Source organism: Solanum tuberosum, unplaced genomic scaffold (genome assembly GCF_000226075.1).
Source record: "Solanum tuberosum cultivar DM 1-3 516 R44 unplaced genomic scaffold, SolTub_3.0 scf00261, whole genome shotgun sequence".
NCBI lineage: Eukaryota > Viridiplantae > Streptophyta > Magnoliopsida > Solanales > Solanaceae > Solanum > Solanum tuberosum.
The window spans coordinates 912,336-917,220 of NW_006239185.1; positions in this window are offsets into that span (position 1 = coordinate 912,336).

Consider the following 4,885-nt stretch of genomic DNA (forward strand, 5'->3'; position numbering starts at 1 on the left):
AAATTCCTAGTGGGGGTTCCTATTTTTCAAAGAGAAAGAGTTGAAAGTCATCAAAATCGAAGCTGGCCTAGATGTGGAAATACTGCAAATTGGAGCTAGGGTTTTGATTTTATAACTGGTTCTTGATAAACCTAGCTTGGGAAATTGATTCCCCTTGATGTCTGAACCAACAAATCCATTTGGGGAAACTGAAGCTTTGTAATCGAAAATGGAGTTTGAGCGCGTACCTTTCCAGATGGAGACTTGCTTCAGAGCTTCGAGTGTTACCAGCTTCGAGATGGAGTTTGAAATCGAAATGGAGTTTCAGAGATGGAGGGCTTGGAGTTTCAGAGCTTCATCTCTGAAAAGTGTAAGTGTGAGTGTGAATATTTTGTGCCCTAAGAATATATCACTTTAAAAAAAATTCCAACGGAATTAGTGACGGATTATGACATCCGTCACTTTCAAATAAATATATATATTTAGAAAATATTATATTGACGGATATTTTTGTCACTATATAATATAAATTTTATAAAAATATATATAAAAGTTTAGCGACCTTTTTTTCCTCACTAATTCCGTCGCAAAATATTAATTTAATTTGTCACCCTTATTTTGTTACTAAATCCGTAGGAAAAATTAGGCGCTAATATTTAGCGACGAATTAAATATTCCATTGCAAATCCGTTGCTATATTATAAATCAAAAAACTCAATTGTTAATTTTGCAACAAAATGGTAATTTCATCGCAAATCCGTCGTTATATAGTGACGGAATATAGTTCGTTGCAAATATCCGTCGCTAAACGTTGTTTTTTTAGTAGTGTATATATATAAGTAGGCCAGGCCAAGGGTTCGCTTGAAGCCAACAATGGTTCTCGAGTGCCGGCCACGTCCAGGGTGTAGGCTCAGGGTGTGACAAACTTGGTATCATAGCATAGAGTTCAAGAGTCCTAGGGAGTTTATGAAGTCGTGTCTGTAGAGTCTTAGTTATCGGTGTGAAGCGCGCCACATCTATAATTAGGAGGTCAACCATTTCTATCCGGTGTTCAAACAAAACGACTGAAGTCCAACTATTTTTGCATGAACTTTGGACACCGCATATCCAAAGTGGATAAATATGCAAAAAATAAAAAGATAAAATTCAAATTTAGTACTCTTATATGTGCACGGGGTTTCTTATGTTCAATAAGTCCTCAACTTTTTCGAAATGCATGGAATGGTGCAAGATTGATCATGCAATTTGCTAGTCCAGTGGTGCTCCCTGCTACAATGGGTACTTGTAGTGTTATGGAAATACTGGCTGCGACACTTAGGAAATTATCTCACTTCTTTCATACTCATTTCATGCGATAGAGTTCATCTCTATACAGTTTCTTTCTAACTCGTGCTTACGCGTAATCGATTGTGAGCTGGGCTTTGTTTGGGAGTGCCTTCGTGAGGCATTTCTTTCCCCGTGAGCTAAGAGAAGCAAAGAGGTGGTTGCTGACATGAGAAGTAGGATGAGTTTATTCATTATTGGGTTGTCTCGTCTAAGTAAGGAAAGTAAGGTAGCCATGCTAATAGGTGACATGGGCATAGCAAAGCTAATGATCCATGTGCAACAAGTTGAGGAGGAAAAGCTGAGGGATAGGGAGGAATTCAGAAATAAGAAAGCTAAGACAGGAAGTGAGTCTGGGCAACAAAGAAGTAATGTGAACCGTTCGTCCTTTCAGCAAAAGCAAAAGGGACATGCTCCATCATATGTAGACACGTAATTTTTGACCGAACATAAGGTTTTACACCATTTTTCATTCCTTAAATATTTCTTCTACGTCTACATTAAATATTTTATTTTTTATCATATTTTATTAAGTTTATTTTAAAATATTTAAAAACTACAAAAAATAGAGTCACACTTTATGGTAGGTTTTACTTTCAATTGTTTAAAAAGAAATGAAAGATTACAAAAAATATATATTATGTTAAAATTAGGTTTTTATAAATATGTTAGTATTTGTTTTTCCACTAGCTATTTGACTTTTTCTTAGACTTTTATTAATTTAAAATAATTAGTTGATATGTTATTATAATTTATTATTTATATGTATAGTTAATTATTATTCTTTAAAAAAAATGAGAAAATATAACCTACCTGCACAATACCACATCAAACCCACTGTACCTACACCTACCCCACTCACACGACTACAACACACACACAGCAAAACCATATCGCTCCCTTACATTACATATAACAGAACACATACACCCACACACGGACACTACATTCAGCCAAAAAAAGAATCCTACAACCCAAGAAAAAAAAAGCAGCCAAATACACAACACACACAAACGCAGGAAAAAATAACATTACAGAATCACGCCCCAAACTAAAACCTCCATTTTTATTTTATTCTTCTTTCAAACAATAATCATACATCCAGATATTTTCTTCCTTTTTCATTATTACTTTATCTAAACACAACACATATACACTCACAAACAACCTACCAAAGATTTCTAGGGGTTTTAATCGAGATTCGATCAAGGTTTTGCGATACTTATTTTCTTCATTTTAGGTATAACTTTGCCTTAAATCTTTAATTTATTTATGGAATTTGATGTAATTATACGATTAGTTTTCTTATAGTTTTGTTTTATTTATAATTTGATTGATATGAATATTGGATTAAAGAGTTATATCTTTGTTTAATAAATGAATGTAACTTTAATTGATGATTATTTTTTATTTATTTATTTTTATTCGTTAATTGTGACCTCTTAAAAATGAAAGGTCGTGGCATTGTTCTTGTCTTCATTTATGTAATAATGAAAAAGTAGGAATTGTTAGGCTAAAAATAAGTAAATAAATTGTTTTATTTTATCAAACAGAAAATGAGACTTATTTCTAATAATTTTGTATTGTGTTGTTGGATTAGAAAGTGTATGTTCAATTTTGACGTCAACTTTAAGAATGGTAAAGAATAAAATGATATGAAAATGCTCCAAAATTTATTCTAAAAGTTTAGTATTTTACTTTATTTTCTTTTCTTTATAAGGAATAAATATTTTTGTTTAACGCTAGACCGAAAACTTCGGCATGATAAAAATATTTATTTCAATTAAGAATGTGGTTACACATCTTTTTCTTGAGACATTAAAATAAACTCAAGGATGCGGTGATGCACCTTGTCCAATAATATAATTAATTTTTTTTAAATTTAAAGTAGAGACTTACAAAATATAAGATTATTAGGTGTGATGCAAAGAAGACAGTTATGTCTCTAAATGTCAAGATCAAGAATGCGGTTACGTATCTAGGTCGAGACCAAATAAAAGTTGAACAAAAAAAAAAAGTGAGCAAATCATGGCCTATAAAAATATATTCAAAAGATAGTTTAAATAAGTATAAGTTAATAAAAGAGACCCTACTAAAATCACGGGACTCGAGGGATGCCTAATACCTTTCCCTCGGTCAACATAATTCCTTACCCGAATTTCTAGTTCACAGACCAAATAAAGAGTCATTTCCTTTTGATTAGGGATTAAACAAAAAGGTGACTTGGAACACCATAACTCAATTTTCAAGTGGCAACTCTTAAAAATTAAAATTAAATAATCCCTAGTCAATACTGTCACTTAAATTGGAAAAACTCTTCCGCCTCCGTGCGCAAAAAAAGGGTGTGACATCTCTGGCGATTCCTCTGGAGAATAACCAGAATTCGAGATTTATTATATTGACTTTTACTTGATCTTATTATTATTTTTTTTGATATACTGTGTATGACGGCTTAATATGCTACTTGTTGCTCATTTACTGCTTTGATATTGTTGAATTGTATCATAAATTGTCTTTTTCACACATATCGTCTTAGTATATAAAAAACACTTGACACACAGTCACAGGAATGCAGTTATGCATCCTACTTTCTCTTAAGATAAAACTGGAGTGTCTTGACACCCAGTGAAGGATTTTTAGTCACACATGTTAGGCGGGTTTGGACCAACAATGAAGTTGGAATAGCGCTGCTACCGATAAGTTGCCCCTCCCTGGATCGAGTTGTCCACTTGGGTAAGCCAGTCTAGACACTAATATCTTTAGGTTTAAGCATATTAAACCTAATATACAGACATGGTTATCCCTAGAAGAATCCGCTCATTTGCATCATTTGCATCATTTGCATGTGACTTAGTGAGCCTCAAAACAAGAGTTGGGTCCGCTTAGGACAAGTATCCCTTTTTACTTGACCACTTAGATCATTTTTTGTGTTACATGAAAATGTATTTATTTAGAAAGTTTTGACAAGTTGATCCATTTTAGTGCGATTAGTGGAATGAGAGAAAATGTTATATTTCTTCTTTTTGAAGTTATTATACCTTTTTTTTTAAAAAATGAAATGAAAGATTTTTCACTAATTAACAAAAATTACAAAAACTAAATAATAATAAATTATTTTTAGTTTCTTTTGTACATTTTTAAAAAAATGAAAAGATTTTGCTTTCATAATTCTTTGAAAAATAATGCATTTGTCAAGTCAAGTCAATATCTTAAAGTTTTTTTTAACTGTCCAATTTGAACGAACTATGCACACCTAATTCTCACCTCGATGAGATATGTAGGCAACCCTCCTCGGGTTCGGTGATCCATATTTAAAAATTAAAAAAAAGGGTTTCAATCCTTATTTTAAAATTTAAAAAAATATGAAACAATTTATTGATCCTTTCTAAAAAAAATAGGATGTGTTCTTCTCAAAAGATAAAATAAAATAGAATATTTTTACTTCATATATTTCAAACTACGCACACTTGATTCTCAACTTGATGAGATATGTAGGCAACCCTTCTTGGGTTCGGTGATTCTTATTAAAAATTAAAAAATGAGAGAAGTATTTCTTATTATAAATAATGTTGTGATTATAATC